At 46.3% G+C, this 14,938-nt stretch overlaps 2 pseudogenes; one reads left to right on the top strand and one right to left on the bottom strand.

Moving 5' to 3' along the window:
• The first annotated feature begins 2,037 nt into the window (after positions 1–2,037).
• Positions 2,038–14,938, top strand: part of LOC142839899 (diacylglycerol O-acyltransferase 2 pseudogene) — a 177,410-nt pseudogene continuing 164,509 nt past the window's right edge.
• On the bottom strand, positions 5,591–7,815 carry LOC142845755 (Golgi to ER traffic protein 4 homolog pseudogene; annotated as a pseudogene).

Below are 14,938 nucleotides of genomic sequence, written 5' to 3'. Positions count from 1 at the left end.
TTGAGGTCTTTAATCCAATTGGACTTGAGTTTTGTGCACGGTGATAGATATGGGTCTATTTTCATTCTTCTACAGGTTGTACAGCAAGCCGACAGCTAACATCAAATTAAACGGAGAGAAACTCAAAGCCATCCCGCTTAACTCAGGAACACGACAAGGCTGTCCACTCTCACCATACCTCTTCAATATAGTGCTTGAAGTTGTAGCAATAGCAATAGGACAACATAATGGGATCAAGGTGATTCGAATTGGAAAGGAAGAAGTTAAACTTTCGTTATTCGCAGATGATATGATAGTGTACATAAGCGACCCCAAAAACTCCACCAAAGAACTTTTACAGATGATAAACAGCTTTAGTAATGTGGCAGGATACAAGATCAACTCCAAAAAATCAGTTGCCCTCTTATACACAAAGGATATGGAAGCAGAGAGGGAAATCAGAGAAGCTTCACCTTTCACGATAGCCACAAACAGCATAAAATATCTTGGGGTAAATCTAACCAAGGAAGTGAAAGATCTATTTGACAAGAACTTAAAGGCATTGAAGAAAGAATTTGAAGAGGATACCAAAAAATGGATGGACCTCCCTTGCTCTTGGATTGGGATGATCAACATAGTAAAAATGGCAATTCTACCTAAGGCAATTTATAGATTCAATGCAATCCCCATCAAGATCCCATCAAAATTCTTCACAGAAATGGAGAGGACAATAATCAACTTTATATGGAAAAACAAAAAACCCAGGATAGCCAAAACAATCCTATACAATAAAGGATCTTCTGGAGGCATTACCATCCCTGACTTCAAACTCTATTACAGAGTTACAGTAATGAAAACAGTGTGGTACTGGCATAAAAACAGAGAAGTCGACCAATGGAATCGTATAGAAGACCCATATTTTAACCCACAAACCTATGAACACCTCATTTTTGATAAAGGAGTTAAAAGTATACAATGGAAGAAAGCATCTTCAACCTACATAATCTTTACCCAGCTTGATACCTATGAACCCTCAACAATAACCAGCAGGGTATGATAACCCTACAAACTCACTATTGACAAACATACCTTAGTGCTAACCACAAGCCCTCCAATTGATTTTAAGACCCATACATCAAAAGGAATACCATACCTTGTAGGGGAAAACTACCTAACTACTCAATCCTAGAGAAATTATGGTTATTATAGGAAACTGTGCAGCCACTAAACCAGAATAATCTGTAACAACTATAAACATGAATTTATACTCACTGATAAGTATAGTCATCATCCTTCATCAATGAACTTCCCTTTGCAACAGATGGAGACGACTACACAAAACCACAATCAATCAAACCACAGGGCTGTGTAGTCCACACTCCCACACCCCAGTGAAAGTTGAGTAAGAGGAGGTGGAAATATTGTAAGGGACAGAGAGTCAGGGAGTACAGAGAATCAGGGAGTTTGCTGTGAGACTGTGCCTCCAAGTAATAACAGAAGCATTTCCCATAATGTCTCAACAACATGTATGGGTAGCAAAAACCCAAAGACTCAACCCTAAATGAAAACACCTCAACCAAAGAATGATGAGGGTAGGAGAAATAGTCTTCCTCATGAGGAGCACACACTTATTATTGGCGACCCAAAACCAATGGTCAAACCTAAAAACATGCATACAAAAAAGATTATATAGTCTGAGCAGTTTGTGTTTATGTATGTAGAAATATTTATGTACATAAATGAATGTGTGCAGGAGTGAGAAAAGAGGCCATGGTTTGAAAGAGAACAAGGCAGGGTACATGGGAGGATGAATTAAGGGTAAGGGAAAGTGATGTAAGTATAATCTCAAGAAATAATTTTTTTTTAAAAAAATCACAAGGCTAGGCCGTGGCCGCGCTTCGCTGGCTTCTAGGCTTAACTGGAGTGGCAGCAGCTGACTGCCTAGGCCTGGGCGCTGCTCCCCAGCTCCCCAAGCTCCGGCCCTGGTGGCCGGGGCATGGGCCAGGGGCGCGGCGGGAGGCAGCTTTCTGCAGGGCCGTGACGTGCACCGACTTCGGCATGAAGACCCTCATCACCGCCTACTCTGGAGTCCTGCGGGGTGAGCGTCCAGCCGAAGCTGCCCATAGCGAGAACAAGAATGGAGGATCTGCCCTGTCATGCAAGGGGTCTGGGCGATGGGGCACTGGCTCCAGCATCCTCGCGGCCCTCCAAGACATCTTTTCTGTCTCCTGGCTCAACAGGTCCAAGGTGGAAAAGCAGCTCCAGGTCATCTCAGTCCTATAGTGGGTCCTGTCCTTCCTGGTGCTAGGAGTGGCTTGCAGTGTTATTCTCATGTGCACCTTCTGCACCGACTGCTGGCCGTTAGCTGTGCTCTATTTCACCTGGCTGGCCTTTGACTGGAACACGCCCAAGAATGGTGGCAGGAGACCGCAGTGGGTGCGGAACTGGGCCATGTGGCGCTATTTCCGAGACTACTTTCCCATCCAGCTGGTGAAGACGCAAAACCTGCTGACCACCAGGAACTATATCTTTGGGTACCATCCCCATGGCATCATGGGCCTGGGTGCCTTCTGCAACTTCAGCATGGAGGCGACCGAAGTTAGCAAACAGTTTCCCGGCATAAGGCCCTACTTGGCCAAGTTGGCTGGCAACTTCCGGATGCCTGTCCTTCGGGAGTACTTGATGTCTGGAGGCATCTGCCCTGTCAACCGAGACACCATAGACTACTTGCTTTCAAAGAACGGGAGTGGCAATGCTATCATCATCGTGGTGGGAGGTGCAGCCGAGTCCCTGAGGTCCATGCCTGGTAAGAACGCAGTCACTCTGTGGAACTGCAAGGGCTTTGTAAAGCTGGCCCTGCGCCATGGAGCTGATCTGGTTCCCACCTATTCCTTTGGAGAGAATGAGGTGTACAAGCAGGTGATCTTTGAGGAAGGCTTCTGGGGCCGCTGGGTCCAGAAGAAGTTCCAGAAGTATATTGGTTTTGCCCCGTGCATCTTCCATGGCCGAGGCCTCTTCTCCTCTGACACCTGGGGGCTGGTGCCCTACTCCAAGCCTATCACTACTGTTGTGGGTGAGCCCATCACCGTCCCCAAGCTGGAGTACCCGACCCAGAAGGACATCGACATGTACCACGCCATGTACATGGAGGCCCTGGTGAAGCTCTTTGACAATCACAAGACCAAATTCGGCCTTCCGGAGACGGAGGTGCTGGAGGTGAACTGACCCAGCCTGTGGGGTCCAGCTCCTGGAAGGAGCGACTGCGAATCCTTTTCTACCAAGTTCTCAAGTGCATCTTGCTCTGTAAATTTGGAAGCGTCATGGGTGTCTTGGGTTATTTAAAAGAAATTATAATTTGTTAAACCATTGCCATGTTAGATCTTTTGTAAGAAGGGGCGAGTCAGTATTTTAAGTTCTCACATCTAGTATGTCCTGCACAAGGTGGTGGCTGACATTTCTGGGCCTTGATGGTTTCTTATCCAGCCCCCGCTAGGGTTCCCCAAACAACAGACAGCTGGCCCTGCTGAACTAGGGAAGGACAATCCTTATGACTTGGCCACTTAGATAATCCTCTTTTCTCCAGGGATTCTCAAGAGGCAGAGGCCGTGTTTAGCAAACATCTCCATTCCCACCACCCTACATGTGACTGAAGGTCTGGTTCTTCTTGCCAAGGGGAGGATGCAGGGAACAGAGTTGGCCCCTTTGGGGAAGGTGGCAGATAGCATCTGGAGTCTCCTCTCTGCTCTTCACCCTACCCCTTTTCTCCAATCTGAGCCTATGCTGGCCTATATACTGTGCTAGGGACAAGGATGTCCCACAGGTACTGTCTTGGGTTATCTCGCTGCTGTTGGCTGGTTTTACTCTGAAGGCTGGCACCGTAGATTCAGCACAGCTCAGCAGTGGCTTGGAGCATGTTATTTCAGCCGCCTGAGCTCTCCTGAGCCACACCCCAAGTCTGGTGTGAGGAAAGGTCTCTCTTCTGTTCAAAAAAGGGCCTGGTTTTCGGTGTAGCACACTGGGTCCAGGACAGGAGGCCCTGTACCCACGCCTCACATGTGTGCCTTCCTGAGGCATTGGGCCAGGGAAGAGAGCTGCCCCCTCCTGTGTATTCTGTTTTCTTTCCATGAGATTGTTGTGCCATGTCACGCTTTTGTATATTCCTAGACTAATAAATGGAAACAAGAACAAAAAAAATCACAAGGCTAGACAGTTCTGAAATCTATGAGCCAGGAAACCCTAATAAAAGGGTTAAAATTCTAGATATATCTGGGTCAGAGAAATTAAACCAATAGATCCAAAACGTAAACAAACCTTTAGAAAAAAATTGAGAACTAATCAACTGACGACATAAGCCGTCCTTAAATCCCAGTTTATAGAGAATAGGGCACATCTGCTTCCTTCCCTAGCAGCTGAGAGTGTTGTAATCCAGAAATTTTATTTATTTTAATTGTGAAAAATATGGAGTCTCCCTTTATAATCTGACTGGTAGCATGGGCATTATCTGTGGTAATAGAGTTGGTTGCTCACTCCTGGATTCTTAAAATGGTTAAGTCCTAAACATTAGATTGCAAAATCACTCACCCAGAAAAAAAATAAATACGACAACATGAAGGATATGAGAACCTACTACACCCTTTAAAACATCTGCAGAGCAGTAGCGTGGGGCTCATGGGGACCAGCGGGGCTGTAGCTTGAATGACTGATCTCTACCTCCTAGGAGAACATATTCTGTCCCTGAGAAGCTCATCATGATTAGAAAACAACTCTGTGTCCAAACAGAAATCAAACAAAAAAGCGCTCTCATCTGCAGGATTCAGGATCCTGCATGGCCCCCAGTAGTGAGTACCACTCCTCTGGCGTGCCATGGCAACAGTGAACACGCAAGAAGGGATACAGGTTACTGATACCAGCTGCCTGTCCCACTAGAGCCCTCCACAAGGAACCAGAGACAAGGACGGCACAGGATGCTGCAGCAGGACTTGTGCTTTATTGTGGGAGATATGAGGAACATCGGTGGGCAGCAGAAGCTGGGCTTTGTTCCTGGTCCTTACCACACAGCCCTTGACCTCTATACATAAATAGGGACAGACTCTGCACAGGAGGCCCCTCCAGCCCCTGAACAGGAGCCTACTGTGTAAGGGGCCTCATGCCATCCTGGCACTGAATCCGTCCCAGTGGTGGTGGTCATGGGCATCTCCATGCTGGCCAGGCAGCTTCCGTGCAGGCTGATGAGGCTTCTGCCATCCTAGCACTTGTCCCCATCCTCCTGCTCTGAGGAGTCCACGAGGCTGCTCAGCTTGTTCCCAGGTTGCCCTCTCTGGAGGAGGTCTGCTTTGGCAGCTCCCCTGTCCAGGTACACTTTGTACATGGGGTCCCCATGTAGGGAAGCAGGTGGTGCTCACTGTGAACACAGTCAGCTTGTCCACAGCCAGCAGCAGAAACCAGATGAAGTTGAGCAAGGATTGAAAGAAGGTCCCCTTGATGGACAGGACCTTCTGTGCGCACCTTGTAAAGACCCCCTGGGTACCTTTCTTTCTTTTTTTTTTATAAAAGAAAATATTTAATTTGGATTATGGTTTCAGAGGGGGTGGAGTCCTAGTGGCAGCAATAGCTAAAACTTCACATCTTGATCTGTAAACAGGAGACAGAGAGGGGCACACACCAGGAATGGCATGAGTCTTTTAAAACCTCAAAGCCCACTGCCCAGTGGCACACTTTCTCCAAAAAGAAGACATCCTCAACCTTCCCAAGCATTTCCACAAATGGAGGACAAAATATTCAAACATGTGAGCCTGAGGGACTCATTCTCCTTCAAACCACCACAGTTCCTAAGTGAGTGGGGTCATACTCAGAAATACCTTACTAATCCTACATGTTGGAGTAGGCTTTCTGCCTTTCTTCTAGGAATTTCAGTTTTTGATTTTGTATTGAGGTATCTGATTCATGTGGAGTTGAACTTTGTACACAGTGAGAGATAGGACATCCATTCTTCTACACATATCTATTAAGTTTTGGTAACACCATTTGTTGATAATGCTATATTTTCCTCTATTGTGTATTTTTAGATTTTTTTTGTGAAAAATAGGTTTCTGTGATTCTGAAGATCCTCTTGGATAAGGGAAGTAGACAAAATTGCCGGGGAGAAAAGTGGGATCTTGGGGGTGGGGTGGGAAGGGGGTAAGGGGAGATGGGGAGAGAAAAGGTAGAAGGGAAGGAGGGGGGACTTGGGGAAATAGGAGGATCGGGATAAAGGAAGGTTGGATAGGGGAGCACGGAACCACAATCCTTAGTTAAGGGACCCACTTTAGGGTGGGCAGGAGAATTGACCCTAGAGGGGCTCCCAGGTGCCCAAGCTGAGGTCCCCAGTTAGTTCCTTGGGCAGCTGAGGATAGGGAACCTGAAATGACCCCATCCTAGCGCAATACTGACGAATATCTTGCATATCATCTTAGAACTTTCATCTGGCGAGGGATGGAGATAGAGACAGAGACCCACACTGGAGCACTGGACTGAGCTCCCAAGGTCCCAATGAGGAGCAGGAGGAGGGAGAACATGAGCAAAGAAGTCGGGACCACGAGGGGTGCACCCACCCACTGAGACAGTGGAGCTGATCTACTGGGAGCTCACCAAGGCCAGATGGACTATTACCAAAAAAAGCATGGGATAAAACTGAACTCTCTGATCATGACGAACAATGAGGGCTGATGAGACGCCAAGGACAATGGCACGCAGTTTTGATCCTACGCAATCTGCTGGCTTGGTGGGAGCCTAGCCAGTTTGGATGTTCACCTTCCTAGATATGGACGGAGGGGGGAGGACCTAGGACTTACCACAGGGCAGGGAACCCTGACTGCTCTTTGGTCTGGAGAGAGAGGGGGAGAGGAGTTGGGGGAAGGGGTGAGGGGGGGAGGAGGGGGAGAAGAGTGGGAGGAGAGGGAGAAGAGTGGGAGGAGGGGGAGGGAAAGGGGAGGCTGGGAGGAGGTGGAAATTTTTTTTTCTTTATTCTTCTTTTATCAATAAAAAAATGTTAAAAAAAAAAGAGAAGGCTCACGGTTAAGAGTACTTGTGGCTCTTGAACAAGACTTGGGTTTACTTGCCAGAAGTCTAATGGAAGCTATTAGCTATCTATAACTCTAGTTCCAAGGGATACAACATCCTCTTCTGTTTTCCACAGGCACTGCATGCATACTGTGCAGACAAACATGTTTGTGAAACACCCATACACATTAAATGATAGAAATAAATCTTTATTAAAAAGAGCATTCTAATAAACGTTTTATGATGAAATAAATAATAAGAATAAATAAAATAAGAAGAAAAGAGAAACAGAATACAAAACTTCAGAATCACAGAAACCTGGGTACCTTTCTTGTTTTTCAAACAGAGAAACAGTTGTACACAGCCTGGGCCACGAACTCACCCACCCGCTTCAGAAGCCTTGTGTAGTGGAGTACCTGTCCGTCATGTTGGTACAGCCCTTGCCCTCAGTGGGGGGCAGGAAGTAATACTGAGACTTACAGTAGTATTGCAGACCCACAGCATGAGGGGCTGGTGGAAGCTGAGATGGCCCAGTTTCCCAGATCCTCCACTGGACCACTTCAGTTCTGGCCACCAACACTACTTGCTCTTGCGAATTTAGATCCGTCAAACTGAACACTGTAGCTGGCTCTACAGTTCTCTTATAGTTCATCAGCTATATATACCGTTACCTTCCCCAGGGATTCGAGTATCGGCAGGGTCAGGTCAGCCTGGACTGCTCTGCTGGCCATGACCGAAGAAGAGAAATACTCTTGAGTACCTGAGATCTCAGGATTCTGAATGTTTGTTTCTAGACATGTATCTGAAGAAGAGCATTCAGTACATCTCGTGTGCCTTGTGGTAGTTGCCCTTCAAATACTTGTACACAGTTTGCCCTCCATGTGGTGGGGGCATCTTTCTGGGTGATCAAAACCAATACCATGGGCCTCTGCAATGTTCAGAACTGGTGCTGTGGCAGGCGATGTTGGCGGAGCCTCCTTGCTCCCTTCCCTGTGGCCACTACATGCACTCTAACAGAACTGATTTGTTTTCTTAGCAGAAGCTACTATTGATGGCTACTTCCCCATCTGCCTGTATCACTGTGGGAAACACTACTTTCCCAGATAACACAGCAGTGTTGAGTTTCATCCTACATCTATATAGTTCAGAGATGTGCAAATTTGCAACATTTTTTGAGGCTTCTCTGGATCCAGAGAATGTAATGGGGATTCTAGGCCCCAGTGACTTGTTTGAGTCTTTGCAGTAGCACAGGAAAACCCTGGGAGGGCTCCCCTTCATCTGCTGGTACCAGTAAATGTTGTTATCGCCAATGCCGATGCCACTCCTCAGGGCACAGAGGAGGAGGGTGTTTCTGTCAATATAGTCCGAGAAAAGGAACCTGCGAAAGCAGAAACCACAGTGAACAGCAGAGTTGAGGTACAGCATTTTGGGGATCTGAACCAGAAGGGCTGACTAAGTTTAGAAGTTCTCCCCAGGACTCTTGGGCCTGTCCGTACCTGTACATTGAGATGGAAAAATGAAGATGAGGGGAGTCCAAGCCATGGCAGGCACAACACACCTTCTTCTCAGACCAGGGTCTTCTGTCTGGGCTGTCTCATTATCTCATCATCTGGACCCCATAGAAGAAGAGGTGCTAGTCAAGCAAATGAGTTCTCACTAACTCCTCCTAGTGGTTGGTTCAGTGTGGGCTCCTGAAAGAGCAAGCAAGGTGAAGTGAATTACTTTCTCCCGTGGAATATAAAGTAGATGGTAAAACACTCAAGCCTGTGTGCAAAGACCTTTTCCAGATCCACAGGAGAGCGAGCAGCTGCTGATTCCTCACAAATTGGAGGACTCAGTCAGCCATAGCCCCCATGTACGTTAGGGTTACCGCACATGGGCACCTGTCCTGCAGAAACTCCAGAGAGACTCAGCACACTCCTGTAAGTCCCAGAGCAGCCATCACTTCCACAGTTGTTCACTGTATCAGTGCTGCTGTGGGTTTCAGACTTACATTTCAGACGCATGAAAGGAAAACTACAGGGAGCATGGTGATGTGTCCTAGTGGAGCCATAGCTGATGCATTTCCTGATGAATGTGGCCAGGGACAGCACACGGGCAGTCAACACAGGAGAGCTTGGGACCCACCCAGGAGCTGAGGATGACAAACCCTGAACAGAGACAATGAGTCTGACAATATGAACAATCTGTTGCCTTTAATGGATCAAGGATGATTAGATCTGTCTTTGTTTTAGAAGAGGAGGCACTTGTTCAGGATGCTGTGTGTGAAAGGGGGTTCACACAGTGAAGCAGCCCTTGATAAACATCACAGGAGATGACACAGCATGGCCTAGAATGCAGATCAAATACCAACACAGCGTCTGCAGCTGGCAGGCAGAGGGCAGAACCAGGCAATATGCCAAGATGTCATGTGTGGCTTTCAGGCAAACGTGTTAATGTGTTCAAGAGATACTTTACCCAAATGCTGCCTGTTGTTTCTTCTGACATTAGACACCCTACTCTGATAGATGTTATGGGCTGAACTTGAGCAGAAGGGGCCTTGAAGAATGCATTTGCCCAAGGCTGATACAGTCCAACAGCTGAGAGCCAGGGAAAGGCTGAAATGGGACAATCTTGGCGCTGCAGCAGTGATGCAGTAAGCAGGAATTGCAAAAAGAGGAGATGGTGCAGGGTACAAGATGGGTCATAGACCGTGACTTAGGAAATGAAGCAGGTTCGAGGGCCCGCTTAGGGGTTAGTTATATATTAACTACATGAGACATGATAATGTGGAAACAGGAGTGTATTCAGGCATAGAGCTTTCCAGAATCATTTTCTGTTAGTAAAATGCACCAAGCACAGGCGGATATTTCTATATTTAAGAGAACAATGCCAACTCCATGGGATTCCCTTTAAACAATAGGTTCAATGGGAAGTACTTGGATTAGTAAACCATTCATAACCTTGATGTCTGTTTTATTTGCATTTTATGATCATTTAGAATCATTGAATGTGAACGAATAAAAGATACTGTAAGCAGAAGCTGTGTACAAAGGCAGCAGTGTAGACAAATACTGTTGCAGATGTGGAGAGGGATCGAGGCCCAGGAGGTTGAGTATCCTGCACTGCTTCTCCTGTCTCTGTCATCTTGAGAAACTCACCTGTGCCAGACTTGAATGTAATATCCAGGTCCGCCATCAGGCCACAGCTCAAAGGTATGCGTGGTGCCTATATTACCTGATGCATAGTTAGATTCATAGAAAGAGCTGGAGTCTGTTAGAAGTGGTCTTAAGAGCACAAAGAAAGAGACCACCACTCCCACTAAAGCATCTTAACAATGCAACTTCTAATCAGGAGAGTAGATGCTCACGGAAGTGGCAGAGCAAGCATACCTGGAGAGTTAGCTGTACTTTTTATCCCTGTCAACACTATTATCCATGACCAAAGGAAAGAAAGTGGTCTTTTGGATGATCTGAGGTCCAGCTTCACAGTGTGTGCACAGTTAGCTAGTTTGGAAAAGAATTATGAACAGTGAAGAAGACAGAGAGAAGAGGAGGTCACTGGATGTAAAAAAAGGAAAGGAAATTGGTTCCATCTGTCTGGAAGAACGTGTCTAACACTTGCAGAGAAGTGGGCATTTAGAATGGGACATTGGGAATGGAGGAAGAAAGTCTAAAAGGCTCAGGAGTGTTCAGGGTTGAAGGAAAAACAGCATTTGTTTTATAGTATTTGACAAGAAAAAATGATCATTTAATATTTCTTACAGGATTGGTTATTATTGACTCATAAGGGTATCCAAGGAGATATGAGGAATAGATATCTGACTTTTTTGCCTCATTGTACCCTAGGGACAATGGAACTGATTTCCATGATCAAGGTATAGGCAATGTTAGCCTAGAAGCAGAGGGCAGAATAGACTGGGAAAGAATCCTTGCAGTAATAGAGACGAACAGATGGTAGATGGGATGCTGCGGTAAAGTGTAGTAGTGATCTGTGCTTAAGACGCAGATACGGCCGGGGTGACAGCAGAGCTCCTAGGCCTGTCCCTGCCCTGCAGTGAGAAAGAAGCAGTTCAAGACCAAAGATCTCCTCGGAGAGTCTAGGTTGTCCCAGGCCTCCTTTCCCAGCCCTGCAGAGAAGTGGTCTTCCTTTGTGTATGTTTCCACTGAGGCTGCCAAGACCCTTGTGAGCCCTGCTGCTGAAGCTCGGCTTCCATGGTAGCCTGAGGAGTAGCTAGGTAGGCTTTCAGTTTTGGGGAGTCCTAGCAGTAATCACTAGCTCTGGCTGACTCCTTTCACCCTGGGCTCTGACAGGACAGGAGGACAGCACTGCTGAGTCTCCTCAGTGAGCAGAGGGTGAGCTCTGACAGGATCATCAGTCACCACAGCACACAGCCCTCAGAATCCAGCTGGATTCTACTAGATCATATCCTTTGATCTTCCGAAAAGATTGCCACATCCAGAAGAAATCTTTAACACTCTTACAAAAATAAAGGAAATAATACATTCTTAACTCTCCCACAGAGAATACCATCAGATTATTTCATTGGTGTGTGATTTACTATGAAGATATATATTTGGGGTTCCTCACAGCATTCATTATTAAGGGAACATATTCCAGTAACTATCAAATGAATTTACTGCACTACAGTCTCCACTTTTTGCCTATACAATAGTCTGCCCCATACATGATCAGACACTCATTTATGAGATTCCTGCACTCATTTCACTGTCTGTATGTTTCGCTAGTCAATGTACAAATTTCAAATCCATCATTCTTCTCCTACATCACTGCACCCAATTCCCACCACTTTGTCTCAGCCAGCAACAGCAGAGACACTATGTCCCTGGACACACTTGCTGTGCTGAGCAGGAAATCAGGTAGGTGAACTTCAATCTCCTTCCCATCCTCCAAGCCCAGTTCCCAGTCTTATTCTCAGCCTTAGAGCAGGCCACCTGTTCTGGACTTTCCTTTTTTCTGTCCCCATTCCTGGGAGAGTAAAGAAACCCTCACTCTCAGCCTTCTCTTCTTCCCATCCTTTGTCTTGGTCACCTTCACTGGAGACAGTCTGTCACTGCAGCCCTTCCGGCCATGCTGACCATGGAAGCAAATAGGCAATCTTCCCTCTCCTTCTGTCCTCCATTTTCAAACACTCGGTCTCATCCCTAACCCTGTACCAGACCACGTGCTGGATAGGGACTTGATTTCACCCTCTTTCTCCAACTCCCTGAGGACTTTAGAGATCCAGATGGCTGACCAAACTTTTCTCCCTCCTTGTGTATCTGCTGAGACACTTGCCAGTCTAGCTCATCCTACTCTTTCCTGCAATCTCCCAATACTAGAAACACTGCCCACCTGAAACCACCAGTGGCCATACCTGGGAGAGACTTAGAGCACTCTCTATAAGCTACCACAGCCACTGCACCCCTCCAAAAATTCTGAGAGAGCAACACAAACTAAGAAGGAAAAACCTACCCAACAGACAGGCAAGACCAGATATCAACTACTGGAATTGAAATCCTTCTAAGCCCAGATGTCTGGATGTCAGCATGAGGACAGAATCAAAACAGCCCCAACAGTGTGTCTCCACTAGAGTTCATCAGTAGGACTTCAGTAGTTCCCGAGCAAGGCAAACAGCTGACACACAGAACAAGGACTTCAAAATAGCTATTATGAAAATGGTCAAGGACCTTAGGAGGACATGAATGAATGTGTTAATGGAAATCTTTGGAACACAAACAATGGATTTGAATGAAGAAGACAGGTCAAGGCTACACGTGAAAAAAAGAATCAATGAAGACAAGCGGAACCAAGGGAGAATTGGAAACAGACTGGAGCAAGAATCCTAGACGTAACATTTACTGACAGAATATAAGAGATGGAAGCAAAACTCTCAGATATTGAAGACAAGATAGAAGAAAATGGATTTCCCAGTCAATAACAATGTTAACTTTAATAAAATTTCAAGCACAAAGCACCAGAAAAATTGGGATATTATGTAAAGGCCAAATCCATGATTAAGGGGAATAGGAGAAGAAAGCAAGGTCAAAGAAACAGGAACTGTTTCCAATAAAATCATAGAAGAAAACTTCCCTAACCTAAAGATTGAGCTTTCTAATAAGGTAAAAGAAGCATACAGAACTCCAAATAGACTAGATCATTGAACAAATCATACTTGGCACAATATAATCACAACAATAAAACAAAGAATGTTCAAGGGTATAATAAAAACATCAAGTAACATATAATGGCAGGAATTATTAGAATAAAATGATGACTGACATACCAATGCTGACTATCATTATGACTAGGGTGAGCAAGGCACCATATAGGACTTGGTCAAGATTTCATCTACATGATGTAGCCAATGAAGTGTATTCCAGACAATTGATAAGCTGTCACAAAGAACCATACTCCTATTGACCAGGACAGGACCATCAGCCTCTGCAGAGGAGAGCGCTCAGTTGGGATGGTTGGTGTAGATCAAGGCCACGATACAGAAACTCATCATCTACCACAAGGAGATGCACATTGGACACAAATTCACTACACCTGACTGATCTCAAGATTAGACCCCTGAAAAGCATGTCAGCTGGCTTGCCCCTGGTGACCCAGGAAGATGCTCCCTATATGTATGGTGGACAGAAGACGGCAGGCAGCTCACTCAACAAGGCTGCACACAATATTACTGGCCGTCATCTGCAGCTCCTTGGCAATCAGGTTTCCTTCTAAACTAAAGCCTGATGATGGCCCTGGGCTCAAAGATGTTCCAAGTTTGTTGACTTTTTCTGGGCAGTGATGTTTCCCAGTCCTTTTAAGCACTGTTTACCCATTTCCAGTACAAACACCTATCTTGCTGTTTACTCAAAGTCAAGGAATTCCCCATGGGGACATCTGTCTGAATAATCATTGGATGGGACAACAGCACCTTGGGGCATGAAAGATGAAGGCTTGAACATAAGCAGATGTTACCAGATCAATCCAAGCCTCGGTCAAGCAGAAAGAAGAAGAGGCTCCTGAAAACATGTGGCTTCTCTTCTCTGCAGCCACACCCTGTCTGAGCACCTTAGGACGAGAGCAGATTCCTTAGGCAGCACTCTCCTGCTGCAGCTTGGAGCAAGCTGGAACCCATGAGGAAGATAGGGTCGTCTTCTCGGGGTACCCATGCACCATTTGCTCCTAACCTCCTCTTCAGGGGAATTTTGCTCCTCTCCTTCTTGGTTGTGGACCCTGTCACCACCCACACATTCATCCCTTACTTTTCTGCTCTCGTAATGGAATTTCCTCTGGATAAATCACCTCCTCTCCATCCACACGCAAGCCCTTTCTTCTACCCTCTCCCACTGTTTTATCCCTTGACATGTCCCACTTGCCCCACTCCTCCTTCCCCCTCCTCTTCCTGTGCCTCCTTACCACCTAAGAGGAAAGCGTGAAAGCACTTCTTTACATGTGCTCATTGATTCTGTTGATGGAAGTGAGGGGAGAAGGAGATGGGGACTCAGAGTCATCTGGGACACTTAACTTTTCTCATGTGGACTCGGAGCGAGATGGATGCCTTGTTGTCGCCCAGGATGATGTGACAGGATTCTTTGTCCAGCTACTTCTTCTGTGGACAAATGAAGTTCACCCTTGCACCCAATACTAGAGGAGAAGTACAGAGCTCATGCCCTGGTGGCGGGAGCTGTCTATCAGGTAGAGGTTTGGGGCACACCTCCTTTCATGTTCTGGCCTGGCTTGCTCCAGAAGCTGTTATGCCCCAACCAGGCCGAACACAGATCCGGGGTTTAGGAACCCCGGGTCAGGGCCGCATCATCAGCCCTTGAAAAGAGAGAAACAAAGGACTGTTTTAGTGACATTGACATAGAAAGACTTAGCAAAAAGCTGATCTGAGGAACCAGAGTTCTCTACAGACTTCTTCTTCCCTTCCTAAACTGTTATCCCT

The sequence above is a fragment of the Microtus pennsylvanicus genome, chromosome 1 (genome assembly GCF_037038515.1).
Source record: "Microtus pennsylvanicus isolate mMicPen1 chromosome 1, mMicPen1.hap1, whole genome shotgun sequence".
In the NCBI taxonomy this organism is placed as follows: Eukaryota; Metazoa; Chordata; class Mammalia; order Rodentia; family Cricetidae; genus Microtus; species Microtus pennsylvanicus.
This window is presented reverse-complemented; position numbering and strand designations above follow the sequence as displayed.